Consider the following 27,906-nt stretch of genomic DNA (forward strand, 5'->3'; position numbering starts at 1 on the left):
CAAACCCAGGGCCTCCTGACCAATGGGATGAGCTGACCCACGTGCAGTGCTGATGTGCACAATGAGCGCCATGCCATGCAGGGGTGTCCCCTGTGTAGGGGAGCCCCATGTGCAAGGAGTGCGCCCTGTAAGGAGAGTTGCCTAGCATGAAAAACTGCAGCATGCCCAGGGTGGCACCGCACACATGGAGAGGTGATGCAGCAAGATGACACAACAAAAAGACACAGATTGCCAGTGGCACTGAAAGAATACAAGCAGACACAGAAGAATACACAGCAAATGGACACAGAGAACAGACAACTGGGGGGAGGTGAGGAATGGGAGAAAAATAAATCTTAAAAAAATGACACTGGGAGAACATACTGAAGAAATTGAAAACATACATACACACTGGGAGAACATACTGAAGAAATTGAAAACATGCATACATCAAAAGATAATGGATATGATGGTGATTAATAGCACAATGCAGGAAATCAAAAATACACTGAAAACACAAAAAGCAGATGTGAACAGAGGAAAGAATCAGTAATGAGGAAGGCAGTACATCTGAAATCAGGTAGCAAAACAGAAGGATGAAAAGACAGAAAAAATCCAGCAGGGACTTAAGGATTTGAATCACAGAAACATATGCACTGTAGGCATCCCAGAGGGAAAAGAGAAGGAAAAGGGGACAGAAGGAGTGCTGGAGGAAATAATGGCTGAAAACTTCCTAACCCTACTGAGAGAGAGGGATGTACATGTCCAGGAAGTACAGCACAACCCAAAAAGTATAAATCCCAACAGCTCTACCCAAGACATATACTTCTCAAATTGTCCAATGCTCATGACAAAGAGAGAATACTGAAAGTAGCAAGAGAAAAGAGACCCATCACATACAAGGGAAGCTCAAAAAAATTAAGTGCTGATTTCCCATCTGAAACCATACAGGCAAGAAGGCAGTGGTATGACAGAGTTAAGGTGCTAAAAGAAAAAACTTCCTGCCAAAAATTCTCTATCCAGCAAATCTGGCATTCAAAAAATGGAGACTACAATATATTAACAGATGAAGAGAAATTAACAGCATTTGTCAATAAGAAACCTGCCATTCAAGAAATATTAAATGGGAGGAAGCAGACTTGGCCCAGCGGATAGGGAGTCTGTCTTGGCCCAGTGGTTAGGGCAGTAATTTACCACATGGGAGGTCTGCGGTTCAAACCCTGGGCCTCCTTGACCCGTGTGGAGCTGGCCCATGCGCAGTGCTGAGCCACACAAGGAGTGCCGTGTCACAGAGGGGTGCCCCCCGCATAGGGGAGCCCCAGGCACAAGGAGTGCACCTGTAAGGAGAGCCACCCAGAGTGAAAGAAAGTGCAGCCTGCCCAGGAATGGTGCCACACACACGGAGAGCTGACACAACAAGATGATGCAATGAACAGAAACACAGATTCCCATGCTGCTGACAACAACAGAAGCAGGCAAAGAAGAACACGCAGCAAATGGACACAGAGAACAGACAATGGAGGGGTTGGGGGGAAAGGGGAGAGAAAGAAAATAAATCTTTAAAAAAACTGAAGGGAGTTCTTTAGCATGAAAGGGGAAAAAAGGAGAGAGGTGGAAGAGGGTGTAAGAATAAAAATATAAGAGAAATAAAAACATATGGCATGTATAAGTCTAAAAAAATATGGCTAATAGAAGTAATTTCCTGACAGTAATAACATCCAGTGTCTTCAGTTAAGACACATAAACTGGCAGAATGGATAAGTAAATATGAACCATCCATATGCTGCCTACAATAAACTCATCAAGGACCCAGGGATGCAAGGAGACAGAAAATAAATGGATGGAAAACAATTTTACATGCAAACAATAATCAGAAGAGGGTGAGAACAGCTATACAAAAACCATACAAAATACACTTTACATGCAATAAGAGACAAAAAAAATGACACTATATATTTAAAAAAAGAGAAATCTATCAAGAAGAAAGAACAATCACATACATTTATGCACCGAACCAGGGAACTTCAAAATACATGAGGCAAACAAGGGAAATAATTAAGTGGAGAAATACATGCCTCTACAATTACTCTGGGGAACTTTAATACACCTTATCACCATTAGGCAGAATATCTCAATGAGAATCAAAAAAGAAGCAAAGACCCTAAATAATACATTAGAGGGTCTGGACCTAATTGACATACATATAACATTACACTCAAATACTGTACAATATACAATCTTTCTGAGAGCACATGGATCATTCTCCAGGATAGACCATAAGCTAGGTCACAGAACAGCTCTAAAGGAATTTGGAAAGATTGAAATTACACAAAGTAACTTATCTGACCACAAAGGACTGAAGCTGGAAATCAGCAAAGGGCAGAGAAACAGATTAGGCACAAAGACATAGAAATTAAACAATATACTCTTAGACAATCAGTGGGTCAAAGAGAAATTTGCAAAGAAATCAGTAACTACCTTGAAATTATTGAAAAAATAACACAACATAGCATAACCTATGGGATGCAGCAAAAGCTGTATGAGAGGAAAATTCATAGCCATAAATGCTGTTATTAAAAAGAAGTGCTAAAATAAAAGACCTAACAGCACACCTGGGGGAACTAGAAAAGAACAACAAGCTAACCCCAAAAGAATTACAATGGAGGACATAACAAAGATTAATGCAGAACTAAATGAAATTGAAAATAAGAAAGGACTACAAAAAATAAAACCAAAACCTGGTTCTTAGAGATCAATAAAATTGACAAATCCTTAGCTACACTAACAAAGTAAACAAAAGATGCAAATACATAAAATAAGAAATGAGGAAAGGGAAGTCACCACTGACCCCACAGAAACAAAGTGTATCATAAGATGATACTTTGAAAAATTATATGCCAAAAAGAATAATTTAGAGGAAATGAGAAAATTCCTAGAAACACACAAGAAGCCTACACTGGTGAAAGAAGAAAAATGAACTCAACAGATCAATCACAGGTAAAGAGATAGAATCAGTCACCAAAACCTCCCAGCTAAGAAGAGCCCAGGACCTGACAGTTTCACATGTGAATTCTACCAAACATTCCAGAAAGAACTAACACCAATCCTGCTTAAACTCTTCCAAAAATAGAAGTAGAAGGAACATCACCTACCTCAGTCTAGGATCCCAACATTACCCTAATACCAAACTCAAACAAAGATTCTACAAGAAAGGAAAACTACAGACCAATCTCTAATGAACCAGATGCTAAAATCTTCAACAAAATACTTGCTAATCATATTCAACAACACATCAAGCAAATTAAACACCATGACTAAATGGCTTTCATCCTGGGTATGCAAGGAGCATTAAACATAAGAAAATCAATCAATAAAATACACCACATAAAGAGATCAATGAAAAAAAAACATATGATCATCTCTACAGATGCAGGAAAAGCATTTGACAAAACACACCCTTTCCTGATTAAAACACTCCAAAAGATAGGAATAGAAGGAAACTTCCTCAACAAAATATAAGGTATACAGGAAAAACCCACAGCTAAATCATAGACAATGGTGAAATCCTAAAAGCTTTCTAAGATTGGACACAAGAGAAGGATGCCGACTGTCACTGCTCTTATTTAACATTGTGTTAGAAGTACTTGCATGAGCACTGAGGCCAGAAAAAGGTGTAAAAGGCATCAAAATTGGAAAGGAAGAAGTAAAAGTTTCACTATTTACAGATGACATGATCCTATACACAGAAAGCCCTCAGAAACAAAGCTTCTAGAACTTATGAATTCAGTAAAGTCAAAGGTTATAAGAATAGGAAAAAGTAAGTAGCATTCCTCTACACCAATAATGAGCAATCTGATGAGAAAATCAAGAAAAAAATACCATTTGCAACAGAAACTAAAAAAAATCAAACAACTAGGAATAATTTAACTAAAGAAGTAAATGACTTATATGCAGACAACTACAAAGGAAATCAAAGAAGACTTAAATAAATGGAAGAATATTCCCTGCCCATGGGTAAGAAGACTAAATATCATTGAGATGTCTATCCTACCCAAACTAATCTACAGATTTAATGCAATCCCAATAAAATTCAACACAGCATTTTTTAATGAATTGGAAAGACTTACCATGAAATTTATTTGGAAAGGCAAGAGTCCCTGAATATTCAAAGACATATTGACAAGGTACAATGAAATTGGAGGAATCACACCACCTGACTTTAAAGCATACTACAAAGCTACAGTGGTCAAAACTGCATGGTACTGGCACAAGAACAGACTTAATAACTAATGGAACTGAACTGAGAGTTCTGATATAGATCATGGCATATGCAGTCATTTGATCCTCAGAGAAGCCACCAAGCCCACTCAACTGGGAGAGAATGGCCTCTTCAACAAATGGTGCTTTGAAACTGGATATGAATATCCAAAAGAATATCCATCTCACACCTTATACAAAAACTAACTAAAGATGGATCAAAGATCTAATTATAAGAGCCGAGACCATAAAGACCTTGGAAGGTAAGTAGGGAAGCTTCTATAAGACCTTGTAATAGGAAATGTCTTCATGAACTTCAAACCCAAAGCATGAGAAACAAAAGAAAAAAATAGATAAATGGGACCTCCTCAAAATTAAAACCATTTGCACCTGAAAGGAGTTTGTGACAAAAGTGAAAAGACAGCCTCAATAATGGTAGAAAGTATTTGGTAACCAAATATCTGATAGGAGCCTAATATCCAGCATATGTAAAGAAATCCTGTACCTCAAAAATAAAAAGACAAACAACCCATTTAAAAAATGGACAAGTGATTCAAACAGACACTTCTCCAAAGAAGAAATACAAAAGGATAAAAAGCATATGAGAAGATGTTCAACATCACTAGCTATTAGGGAAATGCAAATCAAAACTACAATGAGATACCATCTTACTTCCATTAGACTGGTGGACATTAAAAAAACCAGAGGACTAAGGTGTTGGAGAGGATGCGGAGTAATGGACACCCTCATCTACTGCTGGTGGGAATGTAGAATGGCCCAGCCATTGTGGATGACAGTTTGGGATTTCCTCAAAAAACTAACTGTAGTTATGTCATAAGACCCATCAATTCCACTGCTGGGTATATACCCAGAAGAACTGAAAACAAAGACAAGAACCGATTATGCACAACAATGTTCACAGCAGCATTATTCACTATTGCCAAAACTGGAATCAACATAAATGCCCCTTAAGAGATGAATGGATAATCAAAATATAGTCTATACATACAATGGAATATTATTCAACTCTAAGAAGGAATACAGTACAACACATGGGATAACATGAATGAATCTGAAGGGTCTTATGTTGAGTGAAGCAAGCCAGGCATTGAAGGACAAATATTATATGACCTCTTTGATAAGAATTAAGTTAAGTGAGCCAACTCAGGGAGCTAGAGTCTGGAAGATAGGTTTACAGGAAATAGAAAGAGATAGAAGGTTGTGACCCAATGCCCATAGGGGTGAAATCTATAAGGTATGAGTAGTTGTGCAGTAAAGGGATATGACAGGGGTGTAGGGATACTATTGGGTTGGGTGGTGCAAGCTTGACAGGGAGCTAGGGTAGGGAGGATGGTTTGGTTGGTCCATGGAAATGGAGGAAGGGTTGGGGAAGGTAGCAAGTGAACACTGGGGATTGGCAGGTATGTGGATGAAACTACAATGCTGAGAAAATTGTTTTGGCAATATGACAAGGAAGGGCTACTGGTTTAGGGTGTTGGATGGAGGTACATTTGGGACAGGGCACACCTGGGGCAGTCTTCTAGAGAAGGTGCAAGTGATGATGTTGGTTTAGTGGGTTGGATCAGTGGAGGGAGACCCACATAGTGAGTGGAAAGGAGTTGAACTCCCATACAGGGGAGTCTTGATATGTTCTCAAACACAAGGAAGGGTGTCTCTGGATAGTATGGGTCATTCCTAATAGGGGAGGACAGACTACTGTGTCAAGCCATCAGCATTGTTGCAAGAATTACAACTCTTGTCCTTCAAGGAGTGAAGCCTGGTGGTCACAGTGGGTCCTGAGGGGAGGGAGAGGGAGGAAAGGGATCAATGGAAGAGTAGGTATTTAGGGGGCAAAGGAAGTGTTCTGTATGATCTTGCAATGATGGATACAGGCCATGTTAAATTTCATCAGAAATGTATACAAGTATCTGATCTAAAATGTAAACCATAATAGAAACCACTGACCATAGTTTGCAGCTATGTTTTAATAATTGTACATCAGTTGTAACAAATGTACCATCCACATGTAAAAAAAGATTCTTAACAAGGAAAGGGGAAAAAGGGGGGGATGTTGGGTATATATGGGAGTCCCGTATATTCTATATGTGACTTTCCTGTGACCTAAAACTTCTTTAAAGACAAAAGGAAAAAGATAAAATACTGGGGAAGTAATGGAAGAAAATGTGACTGTACATATAGGACAACATATATTACAGTGATGAAAGGCAAAACTTAAACAATTTTTTAACTATTTTTCATTTTTTAAATACCCTTTTTAAACCTTATTTTAGTTTTAGTTTTCTTAAATTATTATGTATTTTATTTCTGATGTTTAAACCTTTCGTTATGACTTCATTTTCCTATTAAGTGAATTTGAAAATATTCTTGGCTTCATTTTTGAAGAAGTTTTAGATCACAGAACTGTTACAACCATGGTAGGGGAGGACCACTGGTGTGGGGTGTCAGTGATGGGGTATACATGGGAGGAAGTCCACCTGGGGATATATACAAGGTATATAAATATGTTCAAATGTTCATGGGGCATTGCCACAGTGGGTAGAGATTCACACAATAACTGAATATTGAAGTCCTATCCTTGGGAGCTCTGCCACATTCTCTAATGCTACAGCAACAATCCCCCAAGGAGCAAGGACTAGTGAAAAAGGATGGCCCATTGATATACCCTTGAGATTGATGACTATGCTTATGCACTTTTTGCTCTTAAATTTGTAACTTAGCCTAGTGATGCAGGACACCTAAGAGTTATTTCCTGAGAGCCTCCATGTTACTCAAATGTGGCCTCTCCCTAAGCCAAACTCAGCATATAAATGCATTACCTTCTCCCCCAATGTGGGACATGACTCCCAGGAATGAGACTCCCTGACACTGAGGGATTACTATCAAGCACCAGCTGATGATGCAACTAGAAAAGGACACTGAACTAAAGAGGGGGAAAGGTAAAGATACATGAGTTTATATGGCTAACAGACTTCAAAGTAAGCCAGGAGGCCATCAGAGAGTTACACTCATAAATGTCTCTGCAGGATGTCATAAACTGCCAAAGCAGATGCTACCACAAATAGTGGGACACCTGAGGGATCCAGAAACACCCAGCTCATATGGTCAGGGCAGATAGCTCCAGAGATTGAGGCCTGGTCACTGGGTCCTCCTTTGGAGTTTGTGCTCCTGAGTGTGACAGAGTTGGACTCAAATGTGACTTCTCTACACATGTCTCCTCTCTTTTATTTGAACCTATAGTTGATGCTGGAATTGGTAGGTGTACATCCAAAAGACTTGAATCTCTAGACAGTTCATGTGTCAGCTGGGCCCTGAGCCTCAGTGGAGGTGTAATGGATAATAAACACATGAACAATCCACATGCTGCTTACAACAGACCCACCTTTGAATCATGGCTACAAACCAACTATAAGTAAAAGGTTGGAAAAAGATACTCCATGCAAATAGTAAACAAAAAAGAGCAGGGACAGCTATACTATTATTGGACAAAACAGACTTGAAGTGAAAAAAAGTAATGAGTCAGAGAAGGCCATTATATATTAATAAAAAGGACAACCCAGCAGGAAGATATATTTATGCACCTAACCAGGGTGCCCCAAAATAAATAAGACAAACTCGGTCAAAACTGAAGGGAGAAACAGGCATCTCTACAATAATCACTGGAGGCTCTAATACACCACTTACATCATGAGACAGAACAACTGGACAGAAGATCAACAAGAAAATAGAGAACTTAAAGAACAATAAATGAGCTAGACCTAACAGACACACAAAATGCTGCATCTGAACACAGCAGGTTATACATTACTCACGTGCCCATGGATCCTTCACCAGGATACACCACATGTAGGGCACACTACAGATCTCAATACATATGAAAAGACTGAAGTTATACAAAGCACCTTCCCAGATCATAATGGAATGAAATTGGAAATCAGGAATATATAGGAAAGGCAGTGGAACTGGCCTAGTGGTTAGGGCATCCATCTACCACATGGGAGGTCTGCGGTTCAAACCCCGGGCCTCCTTGACACATGTGGAGCTGGCCCATGCGCAGTGCTGATGTGCGCAAGGAGTGCCCTGCCATGCAGGGGTGTCCCCCGTGTAGGGGAGCCCCACGTGCAAGGAGTGCACCCCGTAAGGAGAGACGTCCAGTGCAAAAGAAAGTGCAGCCTGCCCAGGAATGGTGCCGCCCACACGGAGAAGTGACACAAGATGACACAACAAAAAGAAACACAGATTCCCATGCCGCTGACAACAACAGAAGCGGACAAAAAAGACACAGCAGACAACCAGGGAGGGGGGGGAAGAGAAGAGAAATAAATGAATAAATAAATCTTTTAAAAAAAAGAATAGACAGGAAAAAAGTAATTTTGCAACTGTGTGGAGTCTAAACAACACACTCTTAAATGATCAGTGGATCAAAGAAGAAACTGCAAGTGAAACCAGTAAATGAAAATGACAAATGAGGGAAACGGACTTTGGCCCAGTGGTTAGGGCGTCCGTCTACCATATGGGAGGTCCGCGGTTCAAACCCCGGGCCTCCTTGACCCGTGTGGAGCTGGCCATGCGCAGCGCTGATGCGCGCAAGGAGTGCCGTGCCACTCAAGGGTGTCCCCCGCGTGGGGGAGCCCCACGCGCAAGGAGTGCGCCCGTGAGGAAAGCCGCCCAGCGTGAAAAGAAAGAGCAGCCTGCCCAGGAATGGCACCGCCCACACTTCCCGTGCCGCTGACGACAACAGAAGTGGACAAAGAAACAAGATGCAGCAAACAGACACCAAGAGCAGACAACCAGGGGAGGGGGGGAAATTAAATAAATAAATAAATCTTTAAAAAAAATAAAAATAAAAAAAAGAAAATGACAAATGAAACAAATGAAACAAAATGACAAATGACAAATGAAAATGAGAACACAAATCACCAAAATTTAAGGGCTACAGCAAAGCCAGTCTTGAGAGGGAAATTCATAGCCCTAAACACCTAATTAAAAAAGTAGAAAGAGCTAAACTCAAAGACTTAACTGAACACCTAGAGAAACTGGAAAAAGAACAGCAAACCAATCCTCAAAGCAAGCAGAAGGAAGGAAATAATAAAGATTAGAGCAGAAATAAATGAAATTGAGAACAACAACAACAAAAACAAAATAGAGAAAATCAAAACCAAAAGCTGGTTCTTTGAGAAGATCTGTAAAATTGATAAATTGCTAGCAATATTAGCAAAGGAGAAAAACAGGCAAATAAATACAAACAGAAATGAAAGGAGGGAAGTAATGACTGAACCCACAGAATTAAAAAGAATCAAAAGACGATATTATGAGAAACTGTATGCCAACAATGACAACCTAGAAATGGGCAAATTCCTTGAAAGGCACAACCAACCTATACCGACACTACAAGAAATACAAGAATTAACAAACCAACCACATTTAAAGAGATTGAATCCATCATCAAACACCTCCCAACAAGGAAAAGCTCAGGACCAAATGACTTCAGAGATGAATTCTACCAAGCATTTAGAAAATAATTAAAAACAATCCTATTTAAATTCTTCCAACATGATGAAGAGGGGGCAAAATTAGCCCACTCTTTTTATGAAGCCAATATCAGCCTAACACCAAAGCCAGATAAAGACACTACAAGGAAAGAAAAGTACAGACCCATCTCTTCAATGAACACAGAGATGCAAAAATTCTCAAAATATTGACAAATTGAATCCAGCAGTATTATCAAAGGCTTACACATCACGACCAAGGGGGATTTGTTCCTGGTATGCAAGGCTAGCTCAACATAAAAAAAAAATCAACATAATACACCACGTTAAAAAAACTGAAGGGAAAAAACACATGATGATCACAATAGACAAAGAAAAGGTATTTGACAGAATCCAGCATTCTTTCTTGGTAAAAAAACACTTCAAAGGGTATGAATAGAAGGAAAATGCCACAATATGATAAAAGGCATATATGAAAAACCCATAGTCAACATTGTACTCAGTGGGAAAGGTTGAAAGCTTTCCATCTAAGATCAGGAACTAGACAAGGATGCCCACTATCACCATTGCTATTCAACATTGTACTACGAGTTCTAGCTAGAGCAATTAGAGAAGAAAAAAAAATTAAAGGCATCCAAATAGGAAAAGGGACTCAAAACTTGCACTATTTGCAGATGACATGATTCTATATTTAGAAAATTCTGAAATGTCTATAACAAAGCTACTTGAACTAATGAGTTCAGCAAAGCAGCAGAATACAAGATCCACACACAGAAATCAGTGTTCTTGTACAGTAGTACTGCACAACTGGAGGAGAAATCAGGGGGAAGATTCCATTTACAATAGCAACAAAAAGGCTCAATATGTAGGCATTGACTTAGTCAAAAAAGTACAGGACCTATACGCAGAAAACTACAAAACAGTGGTAAAAGAAATTTAAAAGGACCTAAACAAATGGAATGGCACTCCATGTTCACGTACTCTAAGACTAAATATCATGACGATGTCAATCCAACCTAAACTGATTTATAAAATCAATATAATACCAATCAAAATTCTAACAGCCTACTTGACAGAAATAGAAAAGGCAATTACCAAATTCATTTGGAAGGGAAAATGCACCCAAGTAACCAAAAGCATTCTAAAAAAGAGCAACGTGGGAGGAATTTCACTGCCAGACCTTGAAATATATTACAAAGCTACAGTGGTCAAAACAGCATGGCACTGGCATAAAGAGAGACTCATCGATCAGAGTAATAGAATTTAGAGTCCAGAAATAAATACTCACCTCCATGGTCAGCTAGTTCTTCAGACACCTACCAAGTCCATGTTAATGGGAAAAAAGTCCCTTCAATAAATCGTGCTGGGAGACCTGGATATCTATAACCAAAAGAATGGAATGGAACCACTATCTTACATCCCATACAAAAATCAACTCAAAATGGATCAGAGACCTAGATATAAAAGGACCATAAAACTGCTTGAAAAAAATGTAGGGAAACATCTTAAAGACCTTGTGCTACATGGTGATTTTTTGGACCTTATACCAAAAGCACATGAAACAAAAGAAAAAATAGATAAATGGGACCTCCTCAAAATTAAACATGTGTGCACCTCACAGGACTTTGTCACATGGGTGAAAAAGCAGCTGCCTCAGCAGAAGGAAATGCTTGGAAATCACATGTCCAATAAGGGTTTAATATCCATGATATGTAAAGAGATGTTACAACTCAATAATAAAAAAAACAAATGACTCAATTAAAAAATGGGCAAAAGATATGAATAGACATTTGTCCAGAGAAGAAATACAAATGACAAGAAAACATGTGAAAATATGTTCAATATGAGTAAAGATTATGGAAATGCAAATCATAAGTAAGAGATATCATTTCACACCTATCAGAATGGCCACTATTAAAAAGTCAGAGAACTACAAATGTTGGAGAGGATTTGGAGTGATAGGAACTCTTACTCACAGTTGGTGGGAATGCAAATGGTACAGCCACTGTGGAGGACTGTTGGGCAGTTCCTAAAGAAGTTGAATATAGATTTGCGAGTGACCCAGCACTATCACCATTGGGTCTACACCTAGAAATGAAAGCAGTGAAACAAATACACATCTGCACATCCATGTTCATAGCAGTGCTAGTTACGATGTCAAAAGCTAGAAACAACCCAGATGTCCATCAACTGACAAATGGATAAACAAACAGTGGTTTATTCCCACGATGGAATATTATGCAGCTCTTAAGAAGAAATGGGCAAGTGGATTTGGCCCAATGGATAGGGCATCCACCTACTTCATGGGAGGTCCAAGGTTCAAACCCAGGGCCTCCTGATCCATGTGATGAGCTGGCCCATGCACAGTGCTGATTTCCACAAGAAGTGCCATGCCATGCAGGGATGTCCCCCACATAGGGGAGCCCCATAAGCAAGGAGTGTACCCCATAAGGAGAGCCAGCCAGCATGAAAAAAAGCACAGCCTGCCCAGGAATGGCACCACACACACGGAGAGCCCACGTAGCAAGATGATGCAACAAAACGAGACACAGATTCTGGATGTCACTGACAAAAATATAAGTGCACACAAGAAGAACACACAGCAAATGGACACAGAGAGCAGACAACTGGTGTTGGGGTGGGGAAGGGGGGAGAAAGAAATAAAAAAGAAATCTTAAAAAAAAAGAAATGAAGTAAAAAAACACTTGACAACATCAATGAACCTGGAGAACATTATATTGAGTGAAGCAAGCCAAACACAAAAGGACAATACCATAAATACAGCATTACTGTGAACTAAATATATTGTATAACATACCGTATGATTCCATTTATATAAAATGTAAATATAAATCAATTTATAGAGGGGGAAAAAAAGTATTTGTGGAAGAATAGCCAAAAATGGGAGGAGTGAACAGTAGGGGAAGCACAGATGGAGAAGTGATGGATTTACTTTTTTATTATTATTGAAATTAAGAAAATGCTCTAATAAGATTGAGATGATGAATGCACAACTATGTGATGGTGCCAAATACCAGTGATTGTGCGGTGAACTGTATGCTATGTTTGTTGATACATATTGATAAAAATGATTTGTTAAAAAAAAATGACAAACAGCACTTAAAAATGGGAAACTATGTAAATAACACTTTGACCAGAGAAGAAACATTCAATTCTTTTCATCACTAGGGAAACACAAATTAAAATCTGCTATGACTTATCATATAGACATACTAAAATGACTAAAATCAAGAAAGATAATAGCAACTGTTAAAGAAGACGTGAAAAACCTGGAGCCCTCATACAGTTCCAGTGAGAATGCCAAATGGTGCTGCCACTTTGGGAAACATTTTGTCAGTTTCTTAAAAATATAAACTTACATCATTGTTAGTCCCACTCTGAGATATCTATCCAAGATAACTTGCTGTACCATGATTCCCACAGCAGTTCATGGCCGGCAAAACTGGAAAAAAACACAAATGCCTATCAACCGGGGCTTGGATAAGAGAGGTTGGTACATCGTAAATAGCTCTGCAGCTCTAACTACGTAATTTCATTCAACTAACTTTCACAGATAAACAAGTTATCCGTGTCTGGAAAAATGCCAAAGACTGAAACAGGCCCCGGGCCCCCCGCCGCCCACGGGCCCCCGCGAAGGCAGCCCCCAACCGCGCAGAGAGGGCAGGACCCACGAGGGCGCCGCGCACAACCGCCCAGCGAGCGGGAGCTTCCGGGCCGCGCAGCTGGGCGCTCCCTCAGCGCCGGGACCGCCGCTCGCCCGCTTTTCAGCGCTGCCGGCGGCCCCGCAGCCCCGCAGCCCCGCAGCCCCGCGCCCGCCGCGCCCACAGGCCCGCGAGCGCTCCCCGCCGGCCGCCCCGCCGCTGCCAGGTGGGGTCCGCACACAAACCGGGCTCCGAGCCGGGCGCAGGCGGGCGTCTGAGGAGGGGCCGCGCGCTCCGCCTGAGGGTTCCGGGCCGGCGCTCGCTGCTCGCCCGCTCGCGGGCCAGACACGCCCCGCCCCGCACACTGGGGGGCCCCGCACTAGGGGAGCCCTGCGCCGCACCTTGGCCTGGCCCGACACCAGGTCAGTGACCCGACCAGAACCTCCGAGACTCGGAAAAGTGCCGCCGCCGCGCCGCGTGCTGGGCGGGGCCTCAGGGGCGGGGCTGCGCGGCCAGGGGCGGGGCTGAGCGGTGGGAAAAGCGGCTGCGCGCCAGCAGCGGGGCTGAGCGCCCGTCACGCCCTTGCCAGGAGCCCCACCCCTGCCGCGGCCCGAGCCGTTCTCGGACGCACTCGGGTCTCCTGCGTGCTCCCGTCCCACGCGGCTTCGGGGACCCCTACCTGCGTCCTCGGGGTGGAGCGTCTCCACCCCCGAGACCCAGCTGGCGCCTGGCGGCCACGCAGATCCCCCTGGCCAGGAATGGGGACGCCTCTCGGGAGGAGCTGCCGGCCCCCCCTGTCGTGAGATAAATATTCTTCTACATCACAGAAGACCGAAGCTCAGGGTGCAGCGCAATAAAGGGCAGCAGGAGGTGCGCTGGGTAGGGGGAGCGGGGAGTCTCATTGTAAACAGATGGTTACTGGCTCCTTTTTTAACTAACAGGTCATGATTCTAGGACCCAAGATGATAAAAATAGTTAAAATGAACAGAATTATTGTAGTTTCTCAAGATACACAGGATTTTAAAATGGAAAATCTTCAAGGGAAAGTAAGACCTATGAAATGCTATGGTTTTAAGTGACTCAACACTTGGAATATTTTAGAGCAATACTTGGGACAAACTGTCAGTAATTCATCTTTTAGGACTTGTATAATCACTCCAAACACATTATTCCTGTAATGTCAAAAAACTATCATATAAATGGAAACTTTTTTAAAAGTTTTATTTAATTGCCTTTTTTTTAAAGCTACCTTGATGACAAGAAATGTTACATTAAAAAATGAGGTTCCTGCGCCCCCCACCCCCACCATACTATACAAATAAAGAGAGACAGAACCATGATTCATGTCTGGCAGGGGTTGAGGAGAGTGGGGAAGGTGGAGTAACTCCTTTTGGGTCTATGAGATTTCCTTCGGAGTGGATAAAAATGTTCTGAAATTAAATAAATTTGATGCACAACATAGTGAATGTACTGAATGCCACAGAATGTACTGTTAAAATTGTTAATTTTATGTTATGTCACTTTCACCTAACAAAAAAATATATAGATAATGTGAAGTGGAGAATTCAAAGTGTCTATATGGTGGGGTGGATACTGGCAGCTGCAGCATGTACTCGCAGTTTTGCCACCATGGTTCTTTTCCATTGCCCCTCTCTCTGCTGGGTGGTGTCCAGCCTTCCCCTGGGGTCCTGAACCCTAGAAGTTTCTTTCCAGGACATTTCTGCCTGTCCTCTAGCTATTTTTCTGGAAGAGAAGAGTCCTCTGTCTTGCTAGTCTGCCATCTTCCCAGAAGAATTATTGTAAAGTAATGGAATCCATTTGAGTTCACAAGATTTCAATAAGGAAAATAATAGTGCATATGTATTTGGACTATTTTTACCCCATCTTTCCATATTGGTTTTTTAGTATAGGAACAAAATACATATTTATAGAAATAATTATGAAATTCTCTTGAAACTAAAGGACTAAAGAAGTTAAAGCCATAAAAGAGGCAAAAGTAAACATTCTCACAAAGAGAGTTAATACAATATTGTATTAAATTTGACTGAATTTCTTAGTGTTAAGAGCAAAGTGAGAATTGTGGACATTTGAAATATTGATTTCTAAAGCGATTTTTCACTTAATGATTTTTTGAATTGCTTTATGCGTCCCATTGGAAAGGTGAGTGGTCAGGGGGTATAATTGGTGTTGGGGATTGCATAATGTCCCCCACAAAAGGTATGTTCAGGTTCCAGTCCTTGGTCTGTGGGTGTGAACGCTTTTGTAAATAGGACCTTTGAATATATGGGCCTTAATCCAGTGTGGCTGAAGTCCTTATAAGCAAAGCAAATGGATGTGGAAAGGAAGCTCTGGGAGCAGCCTGAAGCTGGAAGACAAGGGATAAAGGAGAAGATGCAGCCATATGCATCAGCACATGACAGAAAAGCCAAGGAGCACCAAGATTGCTGGTGAGATACAAGTACTGACTCTGGGAGGAAGCAAGCCTTCTAGCCTCTGAAACCTTGAGTCTGTTAATCCCTGTTGCTAAGCCAACCCATTATATGGAATCCATTACAGCAGCTAGGAAATTAATGCAGGAGTCGTGGAGGAAACTGAGAGTACACAGTTCTGACCCTCAGCCCCTTCCCTCAGGGCAGCCATGGTTTTATCATTTTTGTTAAATAGTTTCTCAGGCTAAAAAGCAATTACATATTTGTTTTTCACAGAGAAGAAAACATACCATTCTTAAGAAAAAGTTTTCCTGATGCAAGAATGCTGAAAGTGGTAGCTTTTACAGGGATAATTAAATAACATAACTGTTATTAGAGACAATGAATAAAAAAGAACAATAATAAAAAAGATACTATTTTTTAGCAAATAAGAACCCTTTTTTGGTAAATAAAAAGCAAAACTATAATTATAAAGTATCACTTAATAAAGACATTGTGACAGGAGGTTAAACTGCGGTCCAGCTATGTAATATTTTAGTGGTCAGTGGAAAATGAAGAAGCCAATATATATGACTTATGTCAGGAAAATGAAGAAGCCAATATATATGACTTTCAATTATTGAATTCATTACAGTCTCCCAACAGAAAGGTTTGATCTTTGTTGTACATGAAAATCTTATAGGAAACATATTTAAAATACTATTTTCTATGCCTAATACCCAGATTTTTTATCTGTGATTTAGTGTGGAGAGCCAGAAATCTGCATTTTATTAAAATATATTAGTTTTCTTGATTAGGTACATGAACATAATGCAAAATATCTATCTAGAATAATCTCATGATCACTTCTGTCCCTTCAGCCTAGGTTACTGTTCCACTTTTACAAATTATTATTATTATGAATTTCTTAACTCTATTCAGAAAGTTTTTCCTAATGTAACAATTCATTTTAAACACAACGTTTTTTTCCTACTATTATATGTATTGGATGTTTTGAACTGTACCACATTGATTGCCTTCCTTTTCCTATATGGATATATTGTAATTTCCTTTTCCTGTGTTCCCCATGGGGTTAAAATGCAACATCCTAAATAATAAAATCATATTTCATTTGATACCAACTTAACTTTCATGACATGTACATATACTTTACCTATACCTCTACAAACAGAGAGGGAGATTTCATAACAATAAAAGGATCAACCTAAGGGAAAGATATGACACCTGTAAATATATGCTCATTTAACACCTAAGATTCAATTTAATACCTAAAGTAAAAAAAAAAAAAAAATTGACACCTATCTGAGGGATAGCCCTGTCTAGGAAGAAGGGGAAAACTTGCTGTCAATTGATCTCCCAAACTCAGGTCCTTGCACTATGCTCCAAAATTCAGAGCACTAATCCTGTTTTAATCATATGTTTACAAAGTTTGGCTCACCAAGAGCATGTTCTCCCCCTGAATGTAAAGCATATACTAGTTGATCTCCAATGATTGTTTTGGAATGTATGAGCAAATGAATGACTGAATGAATGGATGGCTCACCAGGCAGAGGTGAAGAAATAGGAGAGTAGAGCATATTGTTGGAAATTTAGGTTTTCCCAAATGCTTTCAGTAACATTTCTCAAGCTGAATGCCTTCAGATGTTAGTAGCTATTCAGTGAAAAACAGGAGTTCAGTACTCAAACTTTATCTTCTCTGTTCCTTATTTGGATATTCCCAATGCCCATTACTGTGTTTATTTTTTTAAATATACTTTTAAATTTTAAAAAAAGATACTTAGACTACATAAATGTTACAAAAAATATAGAGGGAATTCTGATATGTCCCACTTCCAACCCTTTCCACATTTTCCCACATTAACAACATCCTCCATTAGTGTGGTATATTTGTTACAATTGATGAACACATTTTGGAGCACTGCCACTAACGTGTATTATAGTTCACTCTCTCTGCCCATCACTGTGTTTAAGTCCATTTCCCCATGTTCACAAACTGATTAGACCAGAATTTTATTAATATCTGTAAGAAGTGCTCCTTGGAACACTTTAGAATAAGCTGACCTTTAGTATAAGAGAATTCTATTGATTCACACACAGATGAGTCATAGAGGTGGGTAGTGGCCAGTTTGGAGATTTCTGTTCTAAAATGCTGTAAGGATTTCAATTTTACTATGCAAACTATATAAATAATTGAATGGTTTTAGATAAGAAATATTTTGAATTTTATACATGTCGTAGCTGCAGTGTAAAAGATAAATTTGAAGGAAGCTGAACCAGAAGCAGAAAAAATATTTGGAAGCTTGTGACAATAATCACTGGACTAAGTCTACAGTGAGAAATGGGGATGTGGGGTGGAATTGAGAAGATATATTTAGGAAGTAGTATTGACACATCTTCAGACTAATTGTATTTCAGAAGGATAGAGTGGGAAATATAAAGGAAATCATCTGGTTTCTGGCTTAGAGAATTGGGCAGGAGGTGGTGACATTCATACTGAAAAAGAAAATGGTATACAACTGTGGGGTAACAGCCTAAGTTTGAGGGATCTATGAGAGACAAGTGAGAAATTCACATGTAGGACTCAGGAGAGAGATCTGGGCTAGATATGAAAAGTTAAGAGTCCTTGGCATCCTGCTTGAAACAATAGTTTTGGATGTGGTCACTGAAATAGACTATGGTGAATGAGAAGGAAAGTGAGAAGATGATTGAACCTTGTGGAGCATCGACATGTAAACACTTAACAGAGGAAGAGGACACTGAGATGTATGAAAGAAAATTAGCAGGGAGCCCCAAGAGGGAAATATGGTGAAGCCAAGATAGCAGAAGGGGAAGAACATAATCAAATCTGTAAAACTGCTGAAAAATCAGGAAGGAAAGTTCAATAATGATAAAGACAGTGGCCTTTGCATGTGAGAAGTTGAAAGTAATTGGAATACCCATAGGAGAGTTTTTCCACTGGAGTGGTTGGCTAGGGTTCAGCAAGTTCAAACACACAGAGGGCTGAAATAGAGATGAATAGGTCTGGAGAGGGACTGCATGGGACTGTTTCTAAGGAGCTTAGCTCTGAAAGGAGAGCCAGAGGAGGCTATGTTGGGGTCTTCAGGGAAGCTGTCCAGACATCATCAGGGAAGACTGTCCTTGGGCTGCAGTGGGGGAGACCAGCAAGGCTCTATACAACAGGGCTCTCTAGCTTTGCTCTTTGTATAAATAGAAAGTGCTAATTGTCCTGTGCATTAATGAAAGGGATGTGGCTGATGGCAGGGAAAGGAGACCAGCCCCTGTACTCTGGCCTCTCTGAGCCCCTCCTGGGCCTACAACAAGCCCAGAGGATCAAGCGGTGCCCTGACCTCACCTCTTCCCTGCACAGGAGCATGTCAGGGCACAATGGTGGGCGTCATGCCAATAGAGGGCCCCTGTACCCACAGCCTGGTGGGCTCATTCTCCTAATTGTTTCTTTCTGCTCTTGGGAAGCAGGATCCTGCTGCAGCCATCACAGGAAACCTCCCCCACCATGGATTCCCCTTTCCTCAAGGCAAGCAGGGGCACTGGACTTCTGCAGTGTCTCACCAAATTGACCTGCATGAGAGTCAGAGGATCTTGGGAGAAATCTGTTGGGACTGGCAGTGTCTGAAAATTTCATGGATTTTCTGTGGAGATATTGGTTCCCCTCTAATCCAAGTCTTCCTGGATGGGGGTCTCTCCTGAGGTGACTGATGATGGAGTCTCCTTCCCCATGTGGCCCTGCCCTCTCAGCACTTGCTTCCCTGGCCTGCTGTCAGAAGGGAGCCTCAAGGGAGCATCCTTCTTACAGCTGAATTGGCCACCTCTTATTTTATTAAACCACATGGAAAGTACAAGTGTTGGAGGGACGTGGAAGAAAAGGAAACCTCATTCCCTGCTGGTAGCAATGCAAAGTGGTGTAGCCACCATGGATGACAGATTGATGGCTCCTCTGAAAGCAAAGTATAGAATTATCATATGATGCAGCAACTGGACTACTAAGTATATAACCCAAAGAATTGAAAGCAGCATCTCAAAAAGATATTTGGACACCAATCTTCATAGCAGCACTATTCACAATTGTCAAATGATGGAAGCAACACAAGTTTCCCTCAATAGATGAATGGAGAAATAAAATGTATAACAGTATAGACATACAATGGAATATTATTCAGCTGTACAAAGGAATGAATTCATGATATGCATGACAATATGGATGAACTTGGAAGACATCTTATTGAGTGAAATAAACCAGACACAAAGGACAAGTATTATAGTATCACTTTTTTTGAAATATATAGAATAAATAATTTCATAGCATCAGAATGTAGAGTATTCATTCCTGTGGTGTGTATACAGAATGAGAAGCAAAGGCTTAAAATCTACAGCATTCCTGTTTGGAAAGATGGAAACATTTTGGCAAGTTATGGTGCTCCATCAAGGTGACAGACCCTCATTAATAAAAAGACCCCTACCAAGTTCATCTAACTTCTGGTACTATAGCTAAAGTACAGGATGTTGAACTATGGACCCACATTTCTCAACTAAGAAAGGCCCAGCCAGAGTCCTGAAATTGTTCTAACTCTGGAAATTTGAAGAAAACTCAAACTAGTTGCCACGGTGTTTTTTCTATTTCTTTATCTTGCAATAATGTAAGAGACAAGATGGCAAGAATATTTCTGTTTTTTCAACTGTCTATTTACCTCTTTAGCAGCTGGGCCAGTGCCTAACTCATTTTGTGATGCTGAGATTTGAGAGTAACTGCTTTTTTCTTGTCTTTTCTTTTAATATTACATTGTAAAAAATGAGGTCCCAATATACCCCCACCCCCTCACCCCACTCCCCCCCCATAACAACAATCTCCTCCATCATCATGAGACATTCATTGCATTTGGTGAATACATCTTAGAGCACCACTGTACCTCATGGTCAATAGTCCACATCATAGTCCACACTCTACCACGTTCCACCCAGTGGGTCATGGGAGGACATACAATGTCTGGTAACTGTCCCTACAGCATCACCCAGGACACTCCAACTCCCAAAAATGCCTCCATATCTCAGCTCTTCCTCCCATTCCCTACCCCCAGTAGCCACCATGGCCACTTTCTCCCCACCAATGCCACATTTCTAGACAGATAAAGTAGATATAACCCCTGGTATTGGTTCATCTGAGGGCTACAGAGACCCACAGGTTCTATGGTCATGGCAGATGGAGTTCAGTGCCATCTCAGTTGGCCCTACTTTGGAGTTTGTGTTTCTGTGTGATGGAGCTGGACTCAGAACTGATCTTTGTCCACAAACCTCTCCTGTTACTTTTACTGCAACTGTAGTTGGTGCTGGGGTTTAATGTATACCCAGGGGACCTGAATCTCTGGACTGACCATGTGATAGCCAGGCCCTGAGCCTCAACAGACTTCAGCTCCTACACTCTGGTTTATTGGACTTACCCCACTCAGCTAACATGGAGTTTAAGAAGGTCAACCACCACACTATGGAGCCAAGAGTGCCTACAACTGAAAGCAGGAGAATTGCATCCAGCATCCATGTGGAATCTAAGCCCCCTCTTGTTACAGATGTGGAGTGGACACAAGCATTCCAAGGCCCACAGGATGGAACAATAGAGTATGGATTAGAGTGGACTTACTGATAATCTATTAATGAACTATTGTGATTAGTAATTGAGAGTAACTACTTAATATCATCTCTTTTCCCCACTGCAATTCAGATCTTAAAGGAAGACAAAATGACAGTTCAACAGATATCTGAATTTTTTAATTTGATAGGTTTTGGAGCACATAGTTTTTTTCTGTGCAAAGAGGTCCTTAACATCGTACCCCATCAACAAGCAGATGTGACCTTATCATGCATTATGTAGCCCTAACTGAGCAGCCTCTTTCTCTTAATATGAATTTGTGATGCATCCATGTCCTTCTGTGGCAGGATAACACTTTCCTTTTTATTGCTGAGTAACTATATGGGCATAGTTGTACCACAGTTTGGTTATCCATTCACCTGGTGAAGGACATCTTGGTTTCTCCTAGCTTGTGGCTATTGTAACTAAAAATTGCTATAAATATATCAATGCTGGATTTTGTGTGTGTGTGTGGACATTGTTAGCCATTGTTAGCCATTCCAGTGGGTGGGTAGTATCCCTCATTGTTGTTTTAAGTTACTTTTCAATAATGACAAATGATGTTAAGTGTCTTTATGTGTGCTTGTCAATTGTATACCTAATTTAGTGAGGGGTCTGTTCAGTCATTTCCCAATTTCTTAGTTGTGTGGTTTGTTTTCTTTTTATTGAGCTCTATAGGCCTTTTGTATATTTTGGTACAAAATATATGTGTCTTACAAAACTTTCTCCCAGTGCAGGATTGAGGTCTTTTCATTCAATTAACAGTGTCTTCCCATTGAAGGACAAATACTACATGACCTCAATGATATGAAATAAACAAGCTGCCCTAGATAGCAAGAGACTGAACGATAGGCTTACAGGAAATTGGAGGGTGGAGGAAGGATATGAGCCGATGTCTGCGGGGTGGAATTTAAGACGAGATGGTGGTAAGTATGAACATAAAGAAGAGATAAAAGGGGGGCAAGGGGTTGCCTTTGGTTGGGGCTTTGCAGGTTCGAGGGTGGCTGGGGAGGGACGGATGGGTAACATTGCCCAAAAGTGGGGGGAGGGAGGGGTAGCATACGAACACAGGAGAGGGTCAGGTGTTGGTGGAGAGTAAAATGCCAAGAAAATCATATCAAAATATAATAAAGAGGGTTACCTGTTTAGAATGCTCGGAGGGGAGGGTCTGATGCAGGACGGGCTCCTGGGGAATGTCTAAATGCTCATTCTGCCAGAGTGGGTGACACCATGGGGTAGAAACCCAAGTAGTGAGAGTGGGGGTGGACCCACATCCTGGGGAGGACTAATGCCATCAAATAGAGGGAACTGTATCCCTCGAGAGAAAGGGTGGCTCCCAGGGCATTGGGGCAGTTGAGCAAGTTAGGCCCTGAACACTATTCCATCTATCTCTGGAAGTGGCTCCTCAGGAAACGGAGGTTGGCTGTCACTGTGGGCACCAAGGTGGAAGGGAAAATGGACATTAAATGTGTGGAACCAAGGTAAATGGGGGCTAAGAGAGGAGTTTCTTGAGAGTACACAAGGATGGATATAAAACATGTAATATTACACCATAACATATAGGAGATGACAGACTGATAATGTAAACCATAATGTAAAACATAGGATAACTAAGAATGTAAAGAACTGTGTATCCTAAAGTATGCACCATAATGTAAGCACAGATGTCACCTTGTTAGAAAGCTAATGTCTCAGACTCTGTACATCACGTTAAGTAAATATGATGTGAATAGGGTGTAAGAGTATCGCTGTGGAAGGAAAAAGGTTTTGTGGTGGATGTATGGGAGTGCTGTATATTTATATATATGCATTGCTGTGGTCTAGGACTCCTGTGAAGAGAAGCTGAATAATTAGGGGGAAAAAAAAAAAGAAAAAGATAGGATGTAGAATTTTTTCAAGTCAACATTCTTTATCTAAGTTCTTTATCTAACTTTATCCAAGTTCTTTATCTAACCTTTAAACCCATCGCTATATGCCATTTCCTAGTAAGGGACCATGACATTATATTGGGCTTCAAATTTCGGGGAGTTCTGGATCACAGAGTGTTTCAACAATGGCAATGGAGGGATACTGGTATGGGATACCAATGACAGGGGATATATGGCTGACAGGGAGCTGTACAGAACATATGTCCAGGGTGCATGGTAATGTTTGGATATACTCATAGTGGCAACAATTAAAAACCACAGCAGGGGGGGTACTGGGTTCCTGGCCAGTGGTGCTCTGTCATGGTCCCTAGGGGAGCAGTGACAGTCTCCCAGGTACAGCGGCGGGGACCGGGAGGGAGTGAGGGTTCAACAGTGAGCCCCTGATGCTAATGACTATGCTTGTGAGCTGATAAACCTAAAATAAGAACAAGGCCTAGAGCAGCACTGTGCCTGGGAATTTCCTCCTGTCAGCCTTCATGTTACTCAAATGTGGCCAGTCTCGAAGCCAAACTCAGCATGTAAATGCAATGCCTTCCCCCCAGTGTGGGACATGACACCCCGGGATGAGTCTCCCTGGCACCGAGGGACCACTATCAACTACCAACTGATGATGTAACTGGAAAATGACCTTATATGGAAGGTTCAATGCGGATCAGCAGAATATCCCTGTCTACATAAAATAACATGACTTTAAAATGCTGTTTGACCTAAAGTAAGGGGGAAATGGAAAGGAGAAATGAGTTTATATGGCTATGAGTTTCTAAAAAAGAGTCTGGAGGCTGGCAGAAGGATTGCCCTCATGCACAATTGAGCAGAGTCAGAGAGACAGATAAAGCAGATACAACCCCCAGATATTGGTTCCTTTGAGGGCTAAAGAGACCCATGGGAGTTATGGTCATGGCCGATGGGGTTAACTACCAGGTCAGATGGCCCCTCTTTGGAAATGGTGTTTATGTGTGATGAATCTGGACTCAGATGGGATCTCTCTTCATAAGACTTTCATGCTAATGTGCTGGAGGAGCAGTTAATGTTGGGGTTTAAGATATATTTAGGGGATTTGAATCTCTGGACTGACAATGTGATAGCCAGGTCCTGAGCCTCAACAGACTCCAGCACCTACAATCTGATTTATTGGACTTACCACACTCAGCTAAGATGGAGTTGAAGAAGGACAACCACCACACCATGGAGCCTAGAATGATTACAACTGAAAGTGGGAGGATTGCATCCAGCATCCATGTGGAATCTGAGCCTCCTCTTGACATAGAGGTGCAATGGACACAACCAATCCAATGTCCACATAGAAGAGGTGGCATTGGATTGGGAAAAGTGGACATGGTGGACGATGGGTATGGGGTAAGGCAAGAAGAGATGAGAGGTGGAGGCGTCTTTGGGACATGGAGTTGCCCTGGATGGTGCTTCAGAGGCAATCACCGGACATTGTAAATCCTCACAGGGCCCACTGGATGGAATGGAGGAGAGTATGGGCCATGATGTGGACCATTGACTATGAGGTGCAGAGGTGCCCAAAGATGTACTTACCAAATCCAATGGATGTGTCATGATGATGGGAACGAGTGTTGCTGGGGGGGGGGGGGAGAGGTGGGATGGGGGGGTTGAATGGGACCTCACATATATATTTTTAATGTAATATTATTACAAAGTCAATAAAAAAATAAAAAAAAAGTTAAAAGTAAAAGAGGAAAAAAAAAAGTGTCTTCCACATAGTAGAACTTTTAATTTTTCAAATGAAGTCCCATTACCATTTTTTTCTTTTTCTGACTCTTTCTTTAGATGTTGCATTTAAAAACTCAGCAAACACAAGGCCATTTTTCTGTTGGAACCACAGGGTTGTTTTTTTTTAATCATTTTGCTTCTTAGACATTAACATATAAACTACTTTAGGTGAATCTGTGTGTAAGATGTAAAGTTTATGTCTTTCTTTATTTTCAGTATGACCATCTAGTTGTTCCATTTCCATATTTTGAAAGGATTATGTTCACTTGAGCATATTTTAATGGGTCTACATATGGGCTCTATTTTTTCCCCCATTTTTCTGTGTACCAAGGTCAAACTCTATCAGTTATTGTAGATTTATAATAAGAATTGGAACCAGGCAGTATGGACTGCTCAGTTTTATTTTCTTAAACATTTTGCATGCTCTTTTAGGAGTAGAAAATGTTCAAAAATATATACAAAATATTTTTCTATCATTTTGTATAGAATCTTAAAAATATTGACTCTACCAACCATGAAACAGTAATATTTCTCCATTTATTTAACTTTTTACTACTTGCGAATTTTATAGGTTATGAGAGAAAAATATGTACTTATTTTCTTAGGTTTGAGCAAAGGAATTTATTATGTGGTTTTACAACTATAAATGTATTTGTTTTTTATTTCATTGTTCACTGCAGGGAAGGAAAAATCTATTGATTTTTGTATACTTACCTAGTACTTTTCTTCTTGTTATCTCCATGCAATCTCATCAAGGCACTGGATAGTTAGCTCCATTTCCTTTGAAGTTCCAAGTTTATAGCAAATTTATAAAAATTTAATTTCTGAGATTCTGTTGGTAGCCTGAAGGGGGCGCATGTGCACAGCTGAACAGTGAGCTCAAGCAGTTCCTCTCCTGCACCCTGGCTGCCAGGAGAGGTGCCTGAGGATCATTTTCTTAAATTATCTTATTTTAAAGTTAAGAGACCACACAAACCATTACATCAAAAAACATAAGAGGTTCCCATATACTCCACCCCCCACTCCCCGACCCCACCAATTTTTTATTGTATTTTTTTAAAGATACTTAGATCATAAAAAAGTTACATTCAGAAAATATGATGTTCCCCTATACCCCCATACCACCCTCACCCCACTCCTCCCACCTCGACAACCTCTTTCATCACTATGGCACAGTCACTTGCATTTGGTGAATACAGTTTGGAGTACTGCTGCACCACATGGATAATGGTTTACACTGTAGTTTACACTCTCCCTATTCCATTCAGTGGGCTTTGGCAGGACATACCATGTCCAGCATCTGTCCCTGCAATACCATTTAGGACAACTGAGCCATCATTTTGACCTGACTGAATCTCAGACCCAGTGGAGAAGGCCTCCCTGTGGGCCCTGAGACCTGGTTGCCCTGTCCCATGTGGACAAGTGCTTCATTCTGCATCCTGGGAAGCTCCGGTGGCCATGGGACAAGTCTTGCCCTGTCTGTAGTGAGTCAGAAGCTTCATCCATAAGTTTTCATTCCTGTTAATTCCTAAAATGACTTCCCAGGTCCCCCTCATTGAATGTGTCTTGTCAATGGTTTGTAGTTTTCAGGTAACAAACCTTGGACCTCCTTGGTTAAATTTCTTCCTAAGTATTTTATTCTTTCTGATGCTCTTGTAAAAGAAATTGCTTTATTAACTTTCTTTTCAGATTGCTTGCTTCAATGTTATAGAAATGCAACAGACTTTTGTGCAACTTTCTGACATTATTAGCTGTAACAGTATTTTGTGAGTCCTAGGGGGATTTTTGTATATAAATACTGTCCTTTCTAAATAGAGATACTTTTGTTCTTCCTTTCCAATTTGGAGTCCTTTACCTCCTTTTTCTTGCCTAATTTCTCCAGCTAGGACATCCTAGAGTGAGGAATAGCAGTGGCAAAAGCAGCTTCATGGATTGGGCCTTGATGTTATTGGCACAACTCACAGTCTTTCACCATTGAGAATGACACTAATTATGTAGTCCTCGTTTTACTGCCTTGTTTCTTTGTATTTCATTATCCTCATTTTGCTGCCTTGTTTCTTTGTGTTTCATTATGAAAAGGTATTGGATTGTGTCAAATGATTTATCTGCAGCAAATGGCATGACCACAGTATTCCTTTTTTCCCCTTTCCTTCCCCCTCCCCCAGCCCTGCTGTTTTTGCTGTGTCCCTTTGCTGTGTGATCTTTCCTTTCTATTTCTCTTTTTGTCTTCTCTTCTCTTTTTTTCTCCTCTAGGATTCCCATCCTGGGGACCTCTGTTGTGGAGCAAGGCTCCCTGTCACTTGCACTGCCTAAATTCCTGGTTTCTGTTATGTCTCACTCTGACTCTCCTGTTGTTTCTCTTTTGTTGTGTTATCATCTTGCATCATGTCTCCCTTGTATACGAGCTGGCTTGCTGCCCAGGGACTTGATTCACCACACGGGCACTCAGCTCAGCGTGTGGTTACTTGGCTCACCACATGGACACTGGTTCAGCGCACAGACATGCTTTTCTTTTACCTGGAGGCCCCAGGGATGGAAGCCAGGTCCTCCCATATGGTAGGTGGAAGTCCAATCACTTGAGCCACATCCACTTCCCCACCATATTCATTTCTTGTTGAATTAATGTTGCTTGTTACTTTGCATCTTAATTCCATTTTATTTTTTAAAATATTTTATTACAGAAGTTTAAGGTTTTTTTTCAGAAAAATCATGCTTAAATTACAGAGTTCCATATAACCCTCTCACAGGCAGTTTTCTCTATTATTAATTCTT

General features: G+C 40.8%; 2 long non-coding RNA genes across 3 annotated transcripts in view; one reads left to right on the top strand and one right to left on the bottom strand.

Annotated features, from left to right (window-relative positions):
- LOC139438562 (uncharacterized) overlaps positions 1–13,716 on the bottom strand; it is a 150,470-nt gene extending 136,754 nt beyond the window's left edge. For both annotated transcript variants that reach the window (XR_011648236.1, XR_011648237.1), the window contains exons 1-2: positions 13,651–13,716; positions 13,124–13,206 (exon numbers count right to left, since the gene is read on the bottom strand). This is a non-coding gene — a long non-coding RNA (uncharacterized lncRNA). The remainder of the gene's footprint in view (positions 1–13,123; positions 13,207–13,650) is intronic.
- A 453-nt stretch (positions 13,717–14,169) lies between these two features.
- LOC131277872 (uncharacterized) overlaps positions 14,170–27,906 on the top strand; it is a 75,428-nt gene continuing 61,691 nt past the window's right edge. Inside the window, exon 1 of the long non-coding RNA XR_009184900.2 lies at positions 14,170–14,275. This is a non-coding gene — a long non-coding RNA (uncharacterized lncRNA). The remainder of the gene's footprint in view (positions 14,276–27,906) is intronic.

Source organism: Dasypus novemcinctus, unplaced genomic scaffold, assembly GCF_030445035.2.
Source record: "Dasypus novemcinctus isolate mDasNov1 unplaced genomic scaffold, mDasNov1.1.hap2 scaffold_69, whole genome shotgun sequence".
Lineage (NCBI taxonomy): Eukaryota > Metazoa > Chordata > Mammalia > Cingulata > Dasypodidae > Dasypus > Dasypus novemcinctus.